The 24464-nt window shown below is 39.1% G+C and overlaps 1 protein-coding gene across 1 annotated transcript in view; it reads right to left on the bottom strand.

Annotated features, from left to right (window-relative positions):
* Positions 1 to 3016: 3016 nt before the first annotated feature.
* The window catches only part of LOC147609001 (uncharacterized), a 229163-nt gene continuing 207715 nt past the window's right edge, over positions 3017 to 24464 (bottom strand). Inside the window, exon 2 of the mRNA XM_086788724.1 lies at positions 3017 to 3208. The gene's annotated coding sequence lies outside the window, so the exon portion shown is untranslated. The remainder of the gene's footprint in view (positions 3209 to 24464) is intronic.

The raw sequence follows: 24464 nt of genomic DNA, 5'->3' as shown, positions 1-24464 counted from the left end.
AGATGTGGCATATTGACTCCAAGTAGCTGTGGATGTGATGGGAGTAGGTGGATGCTGCTCCTAGAACAATCTCCAAGCCTCTCCAGAATCCTGAGTCCTGACCAAGAAATATTTGATATAGCTTCTGCTCTAACTGCGCAAGGAATGCTCTCTTCTTTCATCGTATGAGATGTCGGAGATGGCTCCTAGAGCTGTCTCCCTCTGTAGGTGAGCTCTCGACTCTCGACACTCATCATCATACCACCTATTCTGAGGTGTAGTACCCAGAGGAGGCCTGGAGCTGCCCCGAGAAAGAGGGAAAGTTGCTGCAGCTGAAGAATGCAAGGCAGCTGCCACCTGCCTAGTGAGCTCCTCCAAAGATACATGTGGGTCTAGCTCCGCTGTAGTGTCAAAAATATGTGCAGCATATACTGGGAAGTTCTCTCTGGAGAAATGATACCTGGGATTTCTCAAGCGATGTGGGAGAGGTGGCTGTTTAGGGTAGTGGCAATCCAAAGAGAAAGATAGGTATACATGGTCTGCTACTGCTTCCATTGGATGGGAGGTATGAGAGAGAGAGAGAGAGAGAGAGAGAGAGAGAGAAATGAAATCCCAAATGGGACTATTGGCCAAGGTAGCGGGAGGAGGAAACCACTATAAAATGTACACTTGTAAGCATCTAAAGACAAAACGGGCCAATGAGCGTGTCATGGCGTCTCCGAGTTCGTCGTTCACTTGCCATGCAGAGTTTTGACAGATGCAGGGTTTGCAGCCTACTATAAGGTGGATGACACGATCTAGCTAGGCTGAATCAATCCTTTGTCCAACAGATCACGCACTTGGCTCATAATCTCTTCTTGTTGGGCTGCACTCACCCTATAGGGTGGCTTATTCGGTGGTGAACTTCCAAGAATCAAATCAATCCCATGATCCTTAGGCCTAGCAGGCGGCAACTCCCCTGGCAAAGCCTCTGAAAAACAATCTTGAAAACTTTTGAGAAAGTCCAATCTTTTCTTGTCCAACTCAGAAAGGTTAGAATCTGTGGTATCCTGATTCTCTTTAACAAACACTAAGTAAACAGAAAGATGTTTCTTTATTAAACAAGAAATGGCCGAAGCCGATACAACAGGAATAGATTCTCCTTTAAGCTTTACATCAAGAGTGTGTTCCTTATTCTTGTGAGTGAGAGAGAGATTTTCCTGTTGAAAGTATCTACTACCGCTTTGACCTTATGGCACCAAGGATGTCATGTGCATGAATATGCCATGGACATTCTTCGAGAGTATCCAGAAGAGGCAGCCAGAAAAGACAGTTAGAACCAAAATTTAGGGACATCAGGTGCAGAAGAGGCAAATTTGGACTTGGAGGACCAGGGTTCTATCGGTTGGAACAAACAACTGTTGGCTGTACCAAAAGACAGGGCGACTGCGTGCGCCGAATTTTATGAATAAAATAAGCAGGTCGGCTGGCCAACCAGCAGTCGGCCAGCTCTCCTTGTGTCCAAAGGGCCTATAAAAGGGCACATAAGCTCATTGTGTTAGTCATTCATTCCTTTATGGAGATGGGTCCTTAGGATCCAAGTAGAGACCGGATTTTGGTGATGTTCACCTTTTGTTATGAAAACAGCCTAGGGATGTAGATTAGGTATCTTTTTGTACCATATTAATATACTGAATTTCCAGCATATCTCTCTCTCTCTACTCTCTCTTCATGTCTGCGTTTTGCATCATCATGTTGCCCCCGTTGTTTAGGGCTGAAAGAAGACCCCCAGAGCTGCCGCGTGTGTTACATACCCAACAAAATGGTTTGATGCCCAACTTTGCTACAAGCTCGGGGGTGATAAACTTTGCACGAGCCCCAAGATCGAAAAAGATCAAAACTTCCTGATCTCGAAGTCTTCCCCATGCTCTGCACAACTCTGAAGATGCATTCTCTTGCTTCAACCCTATCAAGTGAGTCCAGCAGACGGTTTCTGTTTCTTTGCTTTAGGCTCTTCCTGTGAGTTATCTGCGTTTTTAAGTGCTCTCTTCGGACACCTATAGTCCCTTACCTCAAAGGACGAATGAAGAAAAGAAAGAACTTATGGCTGCCACCAACAAATGTTTCTCCTGTGGAGAAGAGGGACATCGGTCTGAAATTTTCTCTTCGTGGATTGCCCCTTCTCTCGTGGTTCAGTGTCTTTGTTGTCGTTTGACTCCTTTGCCTCTTTAAAAGCCTTCTTTGAGAAAAGACGTTGATCCTTAAATCTTGACATCTAACCAGTAAGCATGGCATATCCAGTCTAAGCATTTTCTATTATCTAAGTCATATTAATGACCTTTGTTTTAATGCAATAATCACGAAGCTCCTTGGGTAACCCACAGCAATATGTCTCTACCTGCTCAACCAGTAACACTGGCCTAAAGGATGTGACCGGTAGCAGAGCATCCCAAAATTTCTTATTATGTTCTTCCAGATTACTACAATCTCTGGAATCTAATAGATGCCAAGTGTCATAACATCCACCTCAAAAATCGGTGTCAACCATAAGGAAGAGAAGATTTGCTTGAACTCCACCCAAATGCTCGGTGCTATACCCTGATGAAGAAGTGTCGACCACCATTGAATAGCATTTCCCTTCAGGAAAGAAGCCGCCTTCCGTACCTTAGATGCCTCTGTACCAGAAAATGCCGCATCAAAATGTTGAATGAAAGTGAGAGCCTTCAAACGATCCTTTGCACCACTAAAAGTATCAAACTTTACTGTAGCACCACCCTCTTTATAATCTTTTGGCTTCTCGCCCTGAACAAGATTATCATATGGATGTGGTTTGAGAAAAGAATTGCCCACAGCATGTTCTAGTGCACAGGCCATTCACTATACACGATGTCAAGACGTTCGTGGAGCAATTGGGCAATTGTGACTGCGGGTACTCTCAATGGTCATCTAGTAATGATTCTTTTTAACGAGTCGTGAGGAAAAGTGTTTGCATTGGATATGTGAGTGATGGTCGAAGCACTTGTTCTCGATGGTGTGATTGCTTCTGGTACATCTTTGAAAGTGGGTAAGCCATGCAGGTGAAGAGGTGGTGTTTGTTTTAGATAATATTTTGGTGTAGGATGGGGTCATTTGTAGCAGGTATTGAAGAGGCTGGAGGAGCACAAGGACACGAAGAAGTCTGAGTTCTTCATGAGCAACGCAGGCCATGTGGTTAGTGATGTAGGTATACGGATGGCATTCTTGTATTGGCCTGCGCCTAAGGGTACAGAGTTGTATGGGGTTGGCAGTTTTCCATTGCACTTACACGGAGCACTTCACACAAAGTATCAGCACCACTTCCACATTTGACTTGGAAGGGACTTCCTTTTGCATAGGGTGATTGAGAGGAAAGACTATTTCAGTAGATGAAACTGATCCTGACCGTTTGTGGTATACCGTTTGTGTTATATACCCATGCCAGTAAGATGGGTGTGGGGGATTGTTTTGCAAGAAGATGGGCATCTTGTAGCCTATGAGAGCAAAAAGTTGAAAGGAACCACTCTACTTATGATTTGGAGCTTCTAGCAGTGGTCTACGCTTTGAAAAAGTAAAGGCATTCTTTTGTTGGGCGGCGAGTTTCAAGTTCGGGGACGAACCCTAGGGCGCTCATGTGAAGTCTTTCACAGTTTGCTACAACACATATGGTGGAGTCCCTTGTCCAGTTCTCATTTACTATGGACTATTTGCCGAGTGAGCACATCGTTAGCAGATGCCTTGAGTGGCCATAGACATGTGACTCATATCCTTGCTTCATGAGCAGAAAGCGAGTTCTTGTGTCTGATGTTAGATCCGCACATGCCATCATTTGACATCTTTCCAAACACACAAATTTACCAGAAACAGCACTCTGGTTTGTCCTGCACAAAATGCTGTATTTTGTACACCAAGAACAGCCTGATGTAAGGCTAATGTGAGCCTTGCAGAAGGCGGGCCTGGACCAGCAGAGGAAAACACTGATGTGAGCCCTTGCTGTAGGTGGCCAGATGGTACCTGATATGGCGATGAAGTGGTACATAAATGATGAGGTATAGGCAATGCTATATATAGTGAAGGGGGGGTGCTGGCTGGTCACCATAAAGGTGTAGGCCAGCAGCCAAGACAAAAACCCAAAAAATATAAAATATCCAAAAAGTCCCTTTTTAGGGCTGGAAAAAGTGTTGTTTCTTCACACTTCAGGCTCCTTGGGAAGAGATAGCTGTGGACTTTGTACCGAAGAGCCGAGCGATGCTATATTTAGGGTAATGGACAGATTTAGTAGGGATGAAGCTCCATGGTGTTCCATCCTTAGATAGATGGGCCGAGTGAGGCATGAACAAGACCATGATCACCATGCTGGGATCGGTGCTTGGAAGGATTACTTGGGTTTAGGAGTCCACTAAGAGAACACTTTTAGGACGTCGAGCAAGAGGGTAGCAGCTGGGATCGGTGCTTGGAAGGATTACTTGGGTTTAGGAGTCCACTAAGAGAACACTTTTAGGACGTCGAGCAAGAGGGTAGCAATCACCCTGGCGCTTGTCTACAAAGTCATCAATGTAGAGCACATGCTACAAGCCCAACGTGGAAGAGAAATGAGAATGCATGTGGGAAATAGTATGTCCATGCTAAATGATAAAACAAAAGATTTCTCAAGCTCTAGGGGTTCGATGGTGGCAAAACAAGTCTGAGATGGAACGATAGTGGGTCTTTTAGAGGTCAAAGAACTTGGAAATCAATGTGCTCTTGGAGTCTTGAGTGTAAAATAGTGTTCATGCAGTCTCTCAAACTTGTCATAGGATATGTACTTGGGAGCAACTTTATCATTGGCAGCTTGCACCTTAATATATGGCATTTACTCCACCTTAGAATCAATGAAGTCGTCATCAATGTACCCATTGAGGTTGCAATAAAGTTCCTCCATCTTCATGTCAAGAAATTTAGGAATGTATTGCAACGTAAGGTATTCTCTCCTTAAATGACATGGGAAGTGAGCGAGGCCGAGGGAGGTTGTATGCCCTTTTGTAGAAGAGCTAGTGACCCATTGTAAGGGACGATATTGAAAGACTGTTATTCCTCTTCTTACCACCCAAGCAATGTTTCCATGGGCTATTAGTCTACAAAGGGGGTAAAATGACATGGGAAGTGAGCGAGGCCGAGGGAGGTTGTATGCCCTTTTGTAGAAGAGCTAGTGACCTATTGTAAGGGATGATATTGAAAGACTGTTATTCCTCTTCTTGCCACCCAAGCAATGTTTCCAAGGGCTATTAGTCTACAAAGGGGGTAAAATACATGAAATTAACCAAATTAATCAAGCAAAGTACATAAGATAACAAACACGAGAAAATATTCTCATTAACATAAGATAGCAACGTTTCCATCTTGCATGTCTTGGTCCATGACCATCCCTCTTTCTATGTACAAGCCACCATGTACTATTGGTCTCTTGCATACACAAGGTTTATTGAGCTACGAAATCTTGCAAGTTCAATAGCAATGAGCGAGATACATATGGATGGTATTAAATCTTCTATATAGCTAGACTTGAGTTTTCACTTGAAAGAAACATCTTTCAAAGAAATAATACACTAAATGATCTCCTCACCGTTAGTTGTCTTAACTATCCATGCATGTACATGTGAACTTGATTGTCTTTGCTCCTAGACATGATGGAAAAAAGTCTACCAGACAACTTAAAGGAAAAATCTAGCTCAAGTGCACCCATGGTGGATGGCTTCATAACACCTTGAATAGTATTGACAATGTTGAGCTTGAGTGAAGGTCTTACTTAGCATGGAGTGTGATTTTTGAGGGAGCTTGGTGGAGGGAGTTTTTCTTGGTTGTCTTCTCTTTCTACTTCAACAATCTCTCTCTAACTATTGCCACCACCATCTCCGCCCACCACCACACCCAGCCCAGCCTCCTCACACCACCAACCTTGCTCCTTTCTTTCTCTCTCTATCAATTACCACCTTCCTTTCCTCTTCCTTCCTCCCTTTCACTCTCCCACCCTCCTTCTCCTTCTCCCATCCTCTTTCCTTCCTCTCTCTCTCTCTCTCTCTCCCTCCCTCCCTTTCACTCTCCCACCCACCCTTTCTCACTCTCTCTATCCTTCTCTCTTTGCTCTCTCTATCCTCCCCCTCTCACTCTCTATCCTTCTCTTTTTTCACTCGCTGTATCCTCCCTATGTGACTCTCTCTTTGCTAACTCTCTCTGTCCTCCCTATCTCTCTCTCCATCCTTTTCTTTACTGACTCTCTCTATCATCTCCCCTCTCTCTCTCTCTCTCTCTCTCACTCTCTCTTTGCTAGCTCTCTCTATCCTCCTCCCTCCTCTCTCTCTCCTTTTTCCCTCTTCCACCTTCTTTCTTCTTCTCCCACCCTCTTCCCTCTCTCTCTTTCTCTCCTTCATTTCCCTCTCCATCCCTTCCTTTCACTCTCCCATCCTCCCTCTCTCTCTCTCCTTCTCCCACCCTCTTCCTTCCTCCCTTTCACTCTCCCACTCTCTCCCCTCTCCTAGTCTCTTCTCTCTCCTCTCCCATCTTCTTTCCTCTCTCCGTCCCACCCTCTATGAATAATCTTTTCTTCCCTCTCTCATGCTGATCTAATCCTTCTTTGTCTCATGTCTCTCTTTTACCTTGTTTCTCTCTCTCTCTCTCTCTCTCTCTCTCTCTCTCTCGCTCTCTGTCATTTTCACATGTCTTTACTTAGCATTGCATGTGAGTTTATTTTCTATATTTGTATTTTTGTGTTTGCATGACATTTACTCTTTATTATCCTTTTGTATGTCAAAGCATGTATGTACCATTACAATACATTGCATTACATGGAATGACATTGCATCCGGATGTTATTGCATGTGCATGTCATTATATGTGCATGTCATTGCATGGTACTTCTTGCCTTTTGCAAAGTGTTACATGTTATTACATGCCTTTGCATGTGATTGTATGTCATTTGACACCTTTGCATATGATCTTATATCATTGCATGCGAGTACAATTGACAAGGTGAATAATGTACACAATTATACATATAAGATAATTTCATTCTAGGTAGTATGCCTTGCGTACTGTTTCATAAGAAACAGTGAAGAATGTAAATTTATTAAGGTCAATAATTTTACAATTATAATTTCATTTTATTACAACAAACCGAAAATTTGAAAAGGCAATTAATAAAAAAGACAAGGCGAACTTAGTTGAGATCACTTTATTCCAGAAAGGTTATTACATCATCCTCTCGGGCTAAAGACAACTATGTAATTATAAGGGCTACAGCAATCAAACATTGTTTACAACTGATAACATACCATAACTACCTAGGGTTCCTACACTTATGTGCTTTTATGAGCTACTCTATTCTTCAACTCCTCTTGCAGGAGCTCCTCTTTCTCTTCGGCAATGTACTCGTAACTCCACCAAGTGTCAATAGTAACGCTTCCAATCTTTATATCTCACACATACAAATCTCCAAAATCAATAGGCTCATCTTTTAGCATCTTGCTCAAAAGATTGTGGACCTGTCATGATTCTGATATGTTCTATTGTATCTTTGTCCGTTTTCTTGCACAAATCTTTGTAAACTCTATCTAAAGTATCCTTTAGAGTATAGTTGGGGCCATTAGAAGAAGCCATTAGAGATCATTCGCTAGCACCTTGCTCTAAAGATTGTGGGCCTCTGTTGTGATTCTTAGATGTTCTGTCGTATCTCTGTTCGTTTTTTTATACAAATCTTTGCAAACTCTATCTAGGGTATCCTTCAGAGTATAGTTGGGGCCATTAGAGATCAACAAAGGTTAGTTGATGATGTGAGAGTTTTGTAAGGAAGAGAACGATGGTGAGGGAGAGAAATACAATGAGAGAGAGGGAGGTAATAGGATTTGGAAATGAGTTTGTTTTTCGAAAAAAAACACATTAATTAATGATATATGGTTAATCGACCAATGACTTGAATTTTTGAAAGCCCTTTTTATTATATAGTATAGAGTCTGCTTTTTAGGAAAAAAAAGTACAGTAATCAATGGTATATAGACAGGTGTGCATTGAATGACTAATGACTTGAATTTTTAAAATGAGCAGTCAGCTATTGCTAGCATGACATTCAAAATTCCCATTGCGCAAGTCTTACCTTTTGGACTTTCGGATTTTTTTAAATTAAAAAAAAGCACGTGAAGTTATGCACTCGATGGACAATGTATAAACTAAATACCAATAACTATACCTTGCTCTACAATGTTTCCATAGTGGAGCATGACGATAATGTGGGCGCTCCTGACTGTTGTAAGTCAATAGACAATGATGAGGGTGGTGCGGTTCACCAGTATCTTCTCCAGAGCCTCGTGAACAAGTCTTTTTGACTTTATATCCAGCGAGCTCATTGCTTCATCCAACAGTAAAATTCGAGGGTCCTTCACCACTACCCGGGCAATGGCGATTTGTTGCTTTTGTTTGCGATAGTTGTAGCCCTCCTTGCCTGTCCATTGTATCGAAGCCTTCCGGTAGCTCACCTAGAGATAAAATTTGAGGTATTGGCGAGTTGGGCCGACACAAAAATCTCCTCTTCTGTAGCCCCCTCTCTTTTATAGCCGATATTGTCCTGTATTGATGTCCTTAGCAGTACCGGCTCCTGTGAAACCAAATCTACTTGGCGCCAAAAGCAGCTGAGCTTGAGCTTCTTCAAGTTGACACTGTCAACAATGAGAACGTCGCCGGCCAGCAGGTCATATAGAAACGCTCAATTAGGTTCACCACCACTGTAGACTTGCCGCTCCACTTTCACCCACCAAGGTCGCAGTGGTGCCCATCGAGAAGGCCAGGATAAAGTCAGCAAAGATTTCATGTCTGAGCCGGCTCGGGTATGCAAATCTCACATTCTTAAACTCTATATGGCCTTCTAACGCATCGAGAACTTGTCCCCTTGTCTGAAATGTCCACACCGGGCACCTTGAATATCACCTTGAACATCTTGTGCATGGCAACAGAGCTCGTAGATATAGCAGTCAAGCACCGTGTGGATTGACCCAGAGCACTACAAGATCAAAGCGTTTAATCAGTGTACAAAACCAAGGCCTAATACAAAAATATCTAGAAATTTAAAGAATGCTAAAACCTAAACATTAAAAACTTATAAACCTAGAAACCATGGACATTTAAAATCCCCTAAACCATAAGTAACAAAGAACAAGCATCAAAATAAGCTAAACCCATAACCTTAAAACCCTAAAACTGTAAAATTCTACAAACAAACAGCGTGCGCATTCTTTTTCAAAACTCAGTCCTTCATAGCCAAATCTTTTGCATTATAAAGAAGCTAAGTACCCTAACCCTAAATCTCCAAAACACTAAACCCAAAAATAATCTTTACTTGCAACACTAGGGATCGATTCGTGTGAGTATGAAATATAATCATATACATCTATATACTACGTCCTATTTAGATTTTCACATCACTAAATCTTAAAGTTATAAAACTCTTAAATCTCTAAATCATGGATAATTAAAAACCTTGAACCAAAATTCCTAAAGATCAAGAATTAAAAGAAGCGAACCTAAATCTGGAAATATCTTACTCTCAAGTGTATCACTATATGTAAATGCTATGTATCACATGTGTTCAAGGCCTACTTTAACAACCCCTTATTTGTGAATTTTCATGAATAAAACACACCCTTTTACTATTTAGTCTATGAATACCCCCTTTGAATGATACCCTTCTATATGTAAAAAATGTGTTAAAAAGGGATTTTTAAAATCCCTTTATGCTGAACCCACATGCTACGCTTACATATTTATGAGTGACCCCACGAGATCTTACTTGCAAAGTGAGAAAATAGTTTGTGAGTATACAAAATTCTAAGTGTTTATATATATCGGTAATATGTAGATGTTTGTATACATCTAGATACTAGGTCCTAAAAAATTACATGTCTCCAATCCTCTAACACGTGTAAACCCCTAAATCATCGATATTTCAAAACCTTTGTACCATAAATCCTAAAGCAAGCATAAAAGAAGCTAGATCCCCTAACCTTTAACCCCTTTATCCCTAAATCCTAAACCCCTAACCCCTTAAACCCTAAATCCTTAATAATGCATAGACTCTAAATGTACTAACCCATTAAGCCATAAATTTAAAAACCCTTGACCTTAAAAACTTATAAACCTCTAGACCATGGATATTTAAAACTCCTTGGGCCTCAAATCCTAAAGAACAAGCATTAAAATAAGATTAATCCCTTGAAACCTAAAAAATTATAAACCTCAAGCAGCATGAGGAAAAAAGCATATATGGAATCCTACACCAAAGTAATTGAGAAGCCAAAGAGTTTACTACATGGGCAGTGAGTATTCTTACCTTTTAAGCCCTCTACGCCCAGTCTCAACTACAAATTTTTTTTTTTGAGAAGAGAAGTTGCAAGTCACCTACACAAAACCTAGCCACAAAATAAAATCTTTAAATCTTGAATAAAATAGATAAAAATGCCAATAGCATGTATATGGAAAAGGCATGTGAATATTGCTGCCTAATCAATGTTGGACTTTAAAACCTTAGTAATAGTTGGATCAGCAAACCTTGCAACATCAAAAAGCAATATAAAAATCTAAGATAGAGTCAAAATGGTTTAAAAATGCAAGAATCCTCTAGCATAGAAGCTTAAAAGCCAAAAAAACCTAAAAGAGATGTGGTAAAGAAGCTTACACAATCAAAGTGAGCATATTTATTCAAAAAATGAGCCAAAGACATAATAGATATGATGAACCAAAGACTGCAAAAGAACAAATATCCTTTCCAAAATACTTAAATCCTAGATATAGCCGGGAAAAACAACTCCATTAAGCATGTATGTAATCGTAGGTGATTTTTGTTACATAACCAAGCTTTTACTTTACAACTTTAATAATAGTTGGACCCGTAAATTTTGCCACATCAAAAAAGCAGCACAACTATCTAAGAGGGAGAGAATTCAAAAATGGATTAAATCTTAGCAAAATGAATTAAAATGCAATAATACCCATATCAAATCTTAGCAAAACCTTAAATGGAGTATTGCAAAGAAGCTTCCTACATTCAAGGGTTTCCAATCCAAATGTGCTCACATTTTTTTACAAGTAATAACTATGGTAAAGAGATGACTACAAGGAATATGTGCTCACATTTTTTTACAAGTAATAACTATGGTAAAGAGAAGATGACTACAAGGAATAAACTTTTTTAAAACCTAGATTAAAAAAAAAGAAAAGCATGTGTACAGAAAAGGTAGATGATTTTTGTTACCTAAACAACCTTGGACTTCAAAACCTTAATCATATTTGGACCCGCAAACCCTGCAACATTAGAAAAGCAATATATAAATCTAAGACATATTCAAAATGGACTAAAATAAAAGATTATTATAATAGGGGGTTATAAAAATTGCGAGCTTATTGTTTTGAGATTTGATTATAGTTGAAGACAAATTTCAAGCTTCTTTTAGAATTCGACTAAAATATCAAGCATTTTTTATAAGTTGTGAAAATTTCCTTGCTTTTATCATGGATTTATTGATTAGAAATTGTATTCTAGTTATAATAGTCTCTATATCACAAAGCACACTTTGCAACATAAATATATAATTATTCATTTATTAATCATCACCATTAAATGACATTATAATTTATTCATATTATGATAATTATTTATTATAACCTTTTGTAATTTTATGCTTCTCTGCCTGTACTTAGACCATAAAAGCATGATAGATTTGTTCAAGATAATAAGAAAACAACTGTCATATTAAATATAATTCATTAAAACACATCAAATTTGTTCAAAACAATAGGAAAACCACAATACATGTCCAAGATGCCATTAAAAATGCCAAACCTGTCACTTTTCAGGCTCTAATCTATGATTTTCATGCATTGGGGAGGAAGTGATTGGACATCAAGTCAATGATCGAGAGGCGCACTATGCATTCAAACACGGTACCTATGCCCTCCTTGAGCAACTTCAGAGAGATGGTCACAACTCCAACTAGGCCAAGGTCGTGGAATGGGTAAGGAATGCACACATTCCTAAGAATGCTTCTCACAAGGAGCAGTCCTAGAACTTGACAATGAGCATTAGCACTTGCCTTCTCTTCAAGGCATTATATTTATTGGTGTGTACAATATATGTACAAGGTTTTGATTACTTGTTGTATGAGAGATTTTAGCTTGTAATGGACTCTCTACATAATGTCTTTTGTTTGTAATGAACTTTATGTTTAATGTTATGTGCCAGCTTCTTTTACTTCATTTATTGTCTTAAACACCAAAAATACCTGCAATGGTAAAAAATGAGTATATTTGATATAAGTACTCCCTCCCATCGGCTTAATGGTGCATCCAGCTACTATAAATCTTACAGTTGAATGCAACATTATGGCAAAATAAAAATATACTTACATGCATTGCTATTTTTGTCCAATACGTAGTATGAAGAAAACCATCAGAATAATTGTAAAAAATAATAAAGCTTCTATGTTTGTTCTGATACCTATTCCAATGTTTATTTTGTTGATTTGATATCAAAGCTTTTTCAACGTGCATTTTGACAAATCATTGGTTGTCCAAGCAAGATAGGAGGAATCCATATGGGTATGCTCTCACAAAATTGGGGATCGTTCTTGGGAATTCTTAACAACATCAAGTATGGTAACAACATTGTTAGAAACTCATTGTCATTAGTGTAAGAATTGTATTGATTTGGCAAAATACATGTGCCTTGTGGATTTAGCATCCCCTTGAAAAATCCCCTTGAAATGTGTAGAAATCAACAAAGAGTAATTGGGATCAAACTATGCATAGAGGAAGGTTGTATGTAAGATTCCTCCCTCCGACTTTTGAGGTGTGCAAGTGTAATAACCTCCCTTTCTAATCTTATAATTATTCCCCTCTCTGAAATAAAAGAAAGATCTTGTTTTACCCTGTTTTTTGGCCTAGAGAGAGAAAATATTCTAGAGAGAGATTATTCAATTTTTAGATATTTTTGGATGGAAAAATATCTCTTCTTATTAAAATAAATTCCCCCAAAACAGAAGTTCAAAAAGATTTTTAGGTGCATTAGAAATAAATTATAATCTGCTCAAGAGGCCTTATCCTGGGGGTCCAGATTTTCTAAAAATTTTAAATTAAGGTTCTGAGGGGCCAATCAGATTCATCCAAATGTGTGGAGGAGATAAATAGAAGAAATAAAGAAAATCCCCCCCAAAAATGAGTAAATACTCACATAAGATGAAGAGTTGACTAAGGACAAGGATATCAGTTAAAAAAGAAGAGATATTTAGAGAAATGATGCATTTTTGACACCTCAGCGTGGGGGAATTCCCCTCATGAAGGAGGCGCCTATTTCACATGTGTGGTGGAGTTTGAAATTCCCAAAAATTGAGATATTTCATCTCTCCTCTCTCCTAATTCAAGTCTAGTTCCAAAAAGTAAGCTAAACTGACCCAAAAATGGTCAAAAATTGACCAAATTAATCTGGAAAATTCTAGAATTAGTTTGCTTGGTTAGAAGCTCACTTTTTCCTATAAATAGAAGCCTCCCCCTTTGTGAAAGCTTAATAGTGTTTTATGCACTGTTACTCTACTCCTCCCCTGAGCCAAAAACTATGAATTTATTAATAATTCAATAGTTTTTGACCATTCCCTCTTCTAAAGAATTGGTGGCCATTCTTGTTGCAAACAAGAGGAGATTCCTCGAACCATCAAGCCAAAGGAAAGCTCCCAGAAATTCATGTAAGTAAGAAATCCTACTTTTTCTTTATTCTTTTAATGGTTTTCTAATTTTTGTCTAAATAGATGCTATGCCTTGTTGGAAAGGCTTTCCCCCCTCTCTTCTTCTTAAATTTGACCCTTCTTTATCCTAGTTAATTAATCTAATGGTTGGAATTAAACTTTTCATATTGTTTCTCTTTTAAAAGTGGAAATTGATTAGTCTAGAATGCTTTAAATCAATTGGGGATAATTTGCAAGTATTTTTAGGATAGAAAATTTGAAAAATGGTCAACCATACAAAGGAGGTTATGGTAAAATTTTCTTAAATTTTAAGAAATAAATATTATCTTTATTATTCCAAAAGAGTAATCCCCATTGTTTGTGTATTCTAAAAGTGTTATTTTTATTGTATGCATAGAAAAATGCATATTAGAAATGAATTTATTATAAAAGTGCTATTTCTATTAAAACTAAATTCTATGCATAAAAAGATGCATATTGGATATTTTTTTTAATATAAAAGAGTGATTTTCATTAGATTTAAATTCTATGCATAAAAAGATGCATAAAGAAATTTATTTTTATTTCAAAAGAGTTATTTTCATCAGTTTTGATTTTATGCATAGAAAGATGCATAAAGAAATTTATTTTTATTTCAAAAGAGTTATTCTCATCAATTTTGATTTTATGCATAGAAAGATGCATAAAGAAATTTATTTTTAATTCAAAAGAGTTATTCTCATCAATTTTGATTTTATGCATAGAAAGATGCATAAAGAAATTTATTTTTATTTCAAGAGTTATTCTCATCAATTTTGATTTTATGCATAGAAAGATGCATAAAGAAATTTATTCTTATTTCAAAAGAGTTATTCTCATCAATTTTGATTTTATGCATAGAAAGATGCATAAAGAAATTTATTTTGAATTCAAAAGAGTTATTCTCATCAATTTTGATTTTGTGCATAGAAAGATGCATAAAGAAATTTATTTTTATTTCAAGAGTTATTCTGATCAATTTTGATTTTATGCATAGAAAGATGCATAAAGAAATTTATTTTTATTTCAAAAGAGTTATTCTCATCAATTGTGATTTTATGCATAAAGAAATTTATTTTGAATTCAAAAGAGTTATTCTCATCAATTTTGATTTTATGCATAGAAAGATGCATAAAGAAATTTATTTTAATTTCAGAAGAGTTATTCTCATTAATTTTGATTTTATGCATAGAAAGATGCATAAAGAAATTTATTTTTATTTCAAAAGAGTTATTCTTATCAATTTTGATTTTATGCATAGAAATATGCATAAAAGAATTATTTTTTTAAAGTGTTATTCTCCTTAAAATTGAATTTATGCATAAATAGATGCATAAACGGATTTTTATAAAAGTGTTATTTCCCACTGAAGTTGTCTTATGCCATAAATAGATGTGTAAAGAATCTTTATAATTCTCTTACATTCTATAAATGGATGTGATGAGAATGGAAGTAATGAGAATGAGAGATAGATAGATGTGATGATATGTGATATGAATCACATAGATGAGAATGAATAGAGAATGGATGTGATAGGAATAGAAGTGAATGAATGTGAAAGAATGGATGTAGCTGTATGTATGTGAAAGGATGAATGTGGATGTATATGAAGAATAGAAGTGGATGTATGTGAAACAATGCATGTAGATGTATGTGAAAAATAGAAGTGGATGTATGTGAAGAATAGAAGTGGATGTATGTGAAAGCATGGATGTAGATGTATGTATGTGAAAGGATGGATGTGGATGTATGTGAAAAATAGAAGTGGATATATGTGAAGAATAGAAGTGGATGTATGTGAAAAATAGAAGTGGATGTATGTGATAAGTATGGATGTGGATGTATGTGAAAGGATAGATATGGATGTGTATGTGATAAGTATGGATGTGGGTGTATGTGAAAGAATATATGTGGATGTAAATGTGATGGATATAAACAAGAATTTGAGGCGATGAGATGTGATGTGTATGTGATAAGTATGGATGTGGGTGTATGTGAAAGAATATATGTGGATGTAAATGTGATGGATATAAACAAGAATTTGAGGCGATGAGATGTGATGTAAATTGGATAGATATGAATGAAAAGGGATGTGAATGTATGATATAGGATGTGAATGAATGTGATGTGATGTGAATGAATGATAAGGGATGTGAAGTGATGTGAATCGGTATGTGAATGAATGATAAGGGATGTGATGTGAAGTGAATGAATGATAAGGGATGTGATGTGATGTGAATCGGGATTTGAATGATAAGGGACGTGAATGAATGTGTTAGTATGTGAATGAATGATAAGGGACGTGAATGAATGTGTTAGCATGTGAATCAGGATGTGAATGAATGAGATGTGAATGAATGAGATGTGATGTGAAATGAATGTGATAAGATGCGATGTAAATTGGATAGATGTTAATGTATGTGAAGTGATGAGATATATGGGTAGATGCAAGTGGATGAGATCTGATGAGGATAAATGAGGAAATAAGTGATGAGATAGATGCAAGTGGATGAGATCTGATGAGGATAAATGAGGAAATAAGTGATGAGATAGAAAAAGATGTGATTAGGTGAGAATGGGAATGCTTATGTAATGATGTGGATGGTGTTGCTTGCAAATGAAGATCAATACCAGGATGCAACAAAAACGATACTTAGGGCTCTTGAAAAGAGTTCCACTTTGTAGATGAATGTGGGAGAGGGTTTGATAATAATCCCACATGGGGACTTATGGGAGTCCTAGAATTTTTGTATAAAAGGTGGCTCATTTGAGAGCTTAGACACACTTTTGGGCTTAGTTCATGCAAGAGCTCCTTTGAGAGACCTACTCTCCCTCTTCTCCATAGAGGTGAAGACTCTTCTCTCACCCCATCTCCATCATTGTATGAGGTAAATCTCTTCATTGAATCATTAGCAATGTCATGAGTCTTTCTCATCCTCTTCTCTAATCATTTTACTCTTATGCATGCTTTTAGTATTTCATTTTTGAGTACATGGATTGATTTGAAGCTTTCATGGAAGCTTGATGCTTGAATGTGTGCATGCTTGTAGGAAGATAGGAGTGGAGTGAGGTCTTTCTCTTTGCTTGAGTGCATAGTGATTGTATTCCTCTTGCTTGTATTTGTGAATGAATGGGTGTGTAGGAATGAGGACAAGTTGAGCTTGTGTGCATGCTTAGTCTAGTGTCAAGTGATGGTAGCCATGAGCATTCTCTCCATTTGTGGATAAGCTCTTGTGCACCGGTACGGGTCGAATCCCTAGCTCCGAAAGGGATGCAAATCCCATTGGATTGAGCTTAGTGTGGATCGTACTCCTCTTGCTACAAGAGAGAGAGTTTTCCGTCTCTCCATTGGCGCCGCTGCCGGGGAGAAGACTCAAATCCGGTTGAGAGTGTGTGGAAACCACCACTATTTCCTCTTTTGGTTGCAAAACCATTGAGTGATTAGGTTAAGTGCGGGTGTGTGATCCCGGTGTGAGTGGATAAGGTTAACCATTGAGCGGTTGAGGTTTCTCCCGCATTGTTTTTTTATGTTTCATTGCTTTTATGTTTTTTCAAGTACTGTTCATTATGCTTACCTTCATTGTTTTTTGTCATTTCATTCTTTCATGCTCTTCGTTAACACGTGATTAGTAAAAAAAAAAGAAAAAGAAAAGAGGTGCGTTGCTAAGCTCTTCCATAGCTTATACAAGCCCCATAGACTCCCAAGTGCGAAGCCCGCTTAAGGGGGAGAGGGAAAGAGAGGTTGGTAGGAGGTGTAGTTTTTTATTTTTTTTATTTTTTATTGTTTTTAAAAAAAAACATATACATAGAAAGAGGCAGCAGTAAAAAAAAAAAAGGGAGAAATATATATATATATAATTATATATATATATATTTCTTTTATAGATTTATTCGTTGGCTGCTGCTGTAGACAGGCGTTGGAGCGTCGGCAGCAGCAGAAGAGAGGGCTAAAGACTGTTGGAAGGACGCAGCCTGTAAGACGGCGGTTGATAGAAGCGCTGGAAGGCAGCTTTAAAATATATATATATATATATATATATATATATAGATATATATAGGCGGCAGCTGCTGGGCAGTCGGCAGAAGCGGGAAGCAGCCGACAGATGGAAGAAAGCTGAAGTGGGCCAGCAGCAGCAGCGGAGTGGGTGGCGAAGAAGCTGAGATCTTTGGAGGCGCAGGGGGCGTAGCCTGCAGACGGCTTTTTTAACAAAAAAAAAAAACCATTATATATATATATATATAAGTGTTTTTTTTACGATTGGTGTGGTTGTCGGCTGCGGCTGGCTACGCAAGCAGTGGGCGGTAGGCCAGCAAGACGTGGGGGCGCCTGCAGTGGGCGAAGCCTGTTAGGCGGTGGCTGCAACAAGCAGGCTGGTCCGCAGTGAGAGGGACAAGGAACGAAGAAGAAGCGAAGAGGCAGCTTTAAGCAGAAACGGGTGGCAACAGCAGCACGGCGTGAAGCTGAAGGCCACAGGCAGTTGAAGTAGAGTCGAAGGTGGCTATGGTGGCTGCGAAGGAAACGGTGGCCGTCGTCACTGAGCGCAGGCAAAGGTAGCTGCAGTAATCGGCAGAGAGCTACAGCAGTTGAGGGCGTGTGGGAGTGGAAGCGGGAAGAAGGCGAAGCAGCATAAAAGCAGACGTGTGGCCGTGTGTGCAGCACGTGAAGGCGAGCGGCGCCGGCGACAAATCCGGGAGCGAGAGCAGCCGAGCGGCGAGGGATAAGGTAGGTGGTATTTTTCTTTTTTTTTTATTTTTTATTTTTTTATTTTTTAATTAATTTTTCAATGCTCTTTTGTATTTTTAAATAAGACAAAAACAAAAAAAAAATATTTTTTTTATTTAAAAAAAAAGGAGAAAAAAAGATTTAAAAAAACAATTAATTTTTTTTTAAAAAAAAAGAGATTAAAAAAGAAAAAGAAAAAAAAAGAAAAAAAAGAAAAAGAAAAAAGAGATTAAAAAAATATATTAAAAAAATATTAAAAAAAGTAAAATAAAAAAAATTTTATTTGTTTTTTTAGGAGTCCATATTGTTTGCATATTTTTTATTTTTTATTTTTTTTCATTTTTAGCATATTTAGAGTAATTTGCATTGTTTTAAATTTTTTTTATATATTAAAAAAAAAACAACAAAACAAAACAAAAAGGAAAAAAAAAAAGAAAGAAGAAAACACAAATTTTATTTTGTAACCATTGTTCATTAATTTTGCATAATTTAAGTAGTTTGCATTTTTTTAGAATTTTTGTAATTACATGCATCATTAGTAGATTTATATTTTTAACAATTAGGCACGACATTTATTAGTTTAAAAAAAAAAAACAAACAAACAATAAAAACAAACAAAAGGAGGAAAAAACAAACAAAAGAAAATTTTTTGGATTTTTAGGAGTCTATTATTTTTTGCATATTTTGTAGTTCTTCATTTTTTTTAATTTTTTGCATAATTAGTTTAACTTGCATTTTTTAAATTTTTGTAACTGTGTGCATAGTTAGTATTTTTTTTAGTGTGATTCATAATTTTTGTGTATATTATTAAAAGAGGAAAAAAGTACAAAAAATTATAAAATCATAAAATCATTAAAAAAAATGATAAAAACAAAATAATAATAATAATAATAATAAAATAGGTTAGATAATTATGACACACATTTTCTTTTTAGTTGCCTTTAGTGGTTAGGTAGGGAGAAATATATATATATATACATATATATATATATATATTTATCAAAAAAACAAAACACAAAAACCAAAACTAAAACAAAACACAAACACATAAAAAAAAACAAAAAAACAAAACAAAATTTGACCTTATGCACTTACGGTCGGGACGTCTTGTAGATTCTGCCATAGGACCTAGGGCACCTTCTAGAGTACCTACGCAAGAAAGTGGGACCCAATCGGTAGGCAATTTGGCAGATATTGCTGAAACCCTTTCTGAATCCCAATCCGATACCCTTTCCTCCAGAACAACTAGTTCATTGTCCATGGACAATCTAGGGCCATCAACTAGTTATCCCGGAGCCCAAAATAGAACACCCACACGATCCTTTAATCCATTTGAGGCTGACACCATGGGGTTAACACTCAATGTGAGACTCCAATATGTCTACACAAATGCTCAAGGAGCTGAGATCTTTAGGGATCCACAACAACGGTATCTTGTTAAGATCGCCGACATATTCTCAGAACTTGATAGAGCACCTCTAGTCAATGACCAGGGTAACATGTACATGGGTGGAGATGGTGTTCGCTACGAAGTCACCTACCATCCAGAAAAGGTAGACAAATTAGGGGAGCTCTCTAAAACCGAGTTCTTAGACTTATCAGAACTTTCCAGAGCAAGGGTGTCTAGAGATGATTGGCTTATTGAGCCGGACATGCCTGGACCATCCAATGCCCAATCCTCAAAGCCATCCACCATAGATGATTTACTTCTTGTAGATCTCAATTTGGAAAGGGATAGGAAAGGCAAGTGTAAAATGGATCAAGGGGCTGAAAGCCAATGGGAGTTTGTACGACAAATTCCTGTGACAAAGGTCTTACAGGATGACCCACTTCAAGAGGTCTATAAGGACTCGTTAGAGGGATATTATGCCACAACAAAATCGCCAGAGCTGGATCTTCCTCTAGCTTATGTAGTGGTAGTTGAGAAGTGTGCAGGACACATGAACAGAATAGTTGATAAATGGACCAATGAATATCGAACGTTAGATTGGAAAGAGATTAGGGAACTCACGTGGAAAGGACAACCATTATTTATGGAAGTGTTCTCAACACATACAGCCAAACCAGGAGAGACAGCCTTTCTTGGAGAAACTGTTGCTCCTCCCCTACGAGAGTTCACTAGAGAGGGACCCTCAACATCTAGGTGGACCACTGCTAGTAGCCCAACTCTAGCACCACGATATCGTCCTACACCAAATGTGCGACCACAGGTCACACCACCACAACAACATCTTTCCCACTATGACAATCGGATGAGAAGGGAGCCAACTCGGCCTCCTATAAGTGCACCTCCTGAAATGAGGGTGACAAGATCTTTAGAGGGGTTTGGTGAGGCTGGTAATAGGGTACCCACACCAATTTTGGAAACATGTGGACCATCTTTCCAAGGAGAGGAACAATTCCCACTAAGAGTAAGAGGCCGTAGGCCCTATGATGAGTATTCACGACAAGTAAGGCCGTCAACTCTTCAGAAACTGGTAAAGAAATATGAAGGGTCGGGAGATCCATACGATCATGTAGCAGCTTTTAGGCAAGCAGTTCGAGCTGAGCAAGTTGCTGATAAGCATACTCAAATAGAAGGGTTTGGACTCACTCTTGAAGGAAAAGCCCTTGCTTGGTTTCAGGCATTAGAAGCTTCAGACAAAACTTCTTTACGAGTTTTGGAAGAGAGATTCATTGCAGCTTTTTCCTTGATGGGAATTCAACATGACACGGTAGCACACATCTACTCTTTCAAGCAGGGTGAGAATGAGAGTGTTAGAGACTGTGTAAATAGAATGAAGCAGTACATTAATCGTTGCCTAGAAGATGAGAAGCCCGCCCAAAGTCGATTAATTTCTCTCTTCTTAAAAGGCCTCAAAAATTCAACACTGCATACACATCTCTATGCAAAGAAGCATACAAGTTTCAATGAGTGTTGCCATGATGCTATGGATTTCACCAATAACTTCAAATTCCAGGATGGTTCTGGCCCTGAGGTTAAACCTAGAAATCAATGGGGTGATGACCAAAGTTCAGGGTCTAGCGCACTAGTAAATCCAGACCAAATAGCCAACCTAGTGCTAAGGAGATTAGGACAGACCTATCGTCCACCCATGCAGCCACAACAACAGCAGCAGAGAATGAGGAGTGTACTTCCTACAGGTCCTCATCTTTGTGGAGCATGTGGCGGTGACCATAAAACAGAGGACTGTAATACCTTTTCTCCTCTAGTCACAAACCAACCCACGAAAAAGTGGTGCCAAGCCTGTGCTTGGAACTTTACTCATACCACACAGGAATGTACTCGCATTGCGAGAATGAGACAGGAACGTGAGCAGCCGAGGGGTGGAGTGGCTCCACAAATGTATCAACAATATACAAATTTTGAACGTAAGCCACCGATGACACAAGAACAAGCACGACCTGTTCTTGGTGCTCAACCTCCTGCTCCAGGGACTGCTCCTGTAAGGGTTGTGGACTATGACAATTCAAATATGTGTAGAGAATTGGTAAACCCAGGCTATGTGGAGGAAGAATATGTATCATATTCATCCAAGGATAATATCTTTGAAAGTCCCATATACCCAAGCCAAGCACTGGAGATTCAACCAGGGGAACAAAACTCTTTAATGTTGCTAGGCGGCTACCAACCTAGGACTCCAGGCCCCTCAGGTCAATGGCAGCCAAGGAAAGTAGAGGCCAAACCAATGGGCCCCTGTTATGAGTGTGGAGAACCCCATTGGGCTCGTGATTGTCCACATCGCTCAAGGCAAGCATCTAGGTCCAATACAACAGTGCAACAATTTCCACCAATAGAGAGATATTGTCTGGGGTGTTGTGTCGAACACTTCCCGAAGGATTGTCTGTTGAAACCACATGAGGAAGGCACCTCTCAACCGAAGGTTTCACTTAACCTTGTAGGCACAATTCCATCACCACCTTCATCTGAGAATGAGGATGTCGTGCCACTTAGACACTACAAGGGATTGGGCTCATACCCGCGCTCTTAGCCGCTAAAAATGACTTGTGAAAAAAAGTAGCGGGCCCGTGTATCAGCGCGTGTATTCTCGCGGCCAGAGACATGCGTGTACAAACGCGTGTACAGTGCCTCTCAGACGCGCGTATACACGGGTGTGTAGCCGCGTTTGTTTTTGCAGACGCGTTAATACACGCTAGTATACACGCATCTTGTTCCATTAGACGCGGTTATACACGGGTGTATAGCCGCGTCCTGTTCAATTCCAATGTCCCAGCCGCGTTTCTACTTGCGTCTGTACACGCGTTTCTTTTATTTAGATGCGCTTATACACGCGTTACTGCCAGTTTATACGCGTGTATACACGCGTTATTTCCAGTGTATCCGCACAGATACACGCAATTTTTAGCAGTTTTGACGCGTTTATACACGCGAACAGAGAGCAAAAAAAAAAATCCAGAGAGTGCTATTTGGTGCCTGAATACTGTTCCAGCATTCCAGCACCCAATAGCACTCTCTGGATTAGGGTTTTTGGTGCATTAGACCATCCCATTAGACCATCCACGAAGAACATATGCACGAGGGAGATTAAGACAAGAACGACATGAATGCATACATTGTCATTACACGATTCAAGACAGCCATGAATGTAATACTATCGATCAATCAATTCAATATTACTATCAAAATTTCATACATGTATACAAGGGAGTCCATATCTCGAAGTAGCCCATGGCTTGAGTTTACAAAAAAATATATACAATCACATCCTAAATATGGAATGTGATACTACAAATCTGAGTACTACTCAGACCCAGATGATGACTCGGTGCTCCCCTCATGCTCAGATGAGCTCGCATCGGTCGGAATGTCCGAGGAGTAGTGCTCACGTCCACCCTCTGCAGCGGCGGCCGATGGATCATCAGCAGCTTGTGCCTGTTCAAGTAAATTATAGTATATAAGTATATATATATATATATATATGCAATTCAATAAACCAAAACCATTCGTTACGAATTTTCAAGTACCTGTCGACCGTATGGTCTCATGGCCAACTCAAACTGCGCGTCCGTAATACGTCCCTCGGCTCTGAAGATGGCCCACGTGTCACGTCTGCTATGCCGGCGAGCATACGCAGTATCGTGGGTTGTGGGCTTCCTCCCCGTAACCCGTCGCTGTATCATAATCAACACAATTTGTAAGATTAAAACAATTCATAGAATCAATGAATTAAGTAAACAATCAAATAAAGTGACAGGATACTTACGAACTCTGCCTCCCATGACTCGACGCCGCCAGATCCGAAATGCGAAGATCCAACGGTCTCCATCTGGATCCGTCGTGCCTCCACATGCTGCCTGCTCTTCACGCCACCCTCTGCTCGTTTCTTTGCCTCCTTCCACTCGCGTTTGTGCGCAGTGGCAGGTTTCTCGGCAGGATAGCCACCCGCAGCTACATTTAGCCGGTCATCGTACGCGAGTTTTTTAAGGTGAGATCTTTTATTACTTAAGATCTCCCTTATTCGCGTCCTTCCCCATACATCCGAGAATGTAGCATGTGGGGGATTGGGGTACCGACTGTGTACAGCCTCTATCACCTCCCCAACTAATCGGCTATTTTGATCTTTAAATTTAATAAAACAATTTCTATATGAGTTTGATACTACCCCACGCATGTATTCCATTACCTCCCTCCCCCTCGCATCCATCACTATCCCGCCCCTATCCGTCACATCATAGCAAGCCACTCTCTCCATCTCTCTCATCTCCTCCTCTTCCGAACTGTCTCCTCTAACTCTTCTCCCTCTATCTCCTCTCTCACCCCGTGCCCTACTACCTTCCCCACCTCCCCCACCTCCCCCACCAAAGCACCCGCCGCATCCTCCCCCACTCCCACTCTTCCTACTGCTGCGGGTGGAGTCACGACTGGGGGATTGTCTACGTGACGGTGGCTGTGAGCCCTGACGTGACGGTGGCTCTGAGGGAGCACGTGATGGTGGCTGTGAGGGTGTACGTGAGTGTGTCTGGGACGAGGTATG

The sequence above is a fragment of the Cibotium barometz genome, chromosome 52 (assembly GCF_041138505.1).
Source record: "Cibotium barometz isolate CiBa-2024 chromosome 52, ASM4113850v1, whole genome shotgun sequence".
Taxonomy (NCBI): domain Eukaryota; kingdom Viridiplantae; phylum Streptophyta; class Polypodiopsida; order Cyatheales; family Cibotiaceae; genus Cibotium; species Cibotium barometz.
The sequence above is the reverse complement of the archived record's forward strand: the minus strand, read 5'-3'. Positions and strand labels throughout refer to the sequence as shown.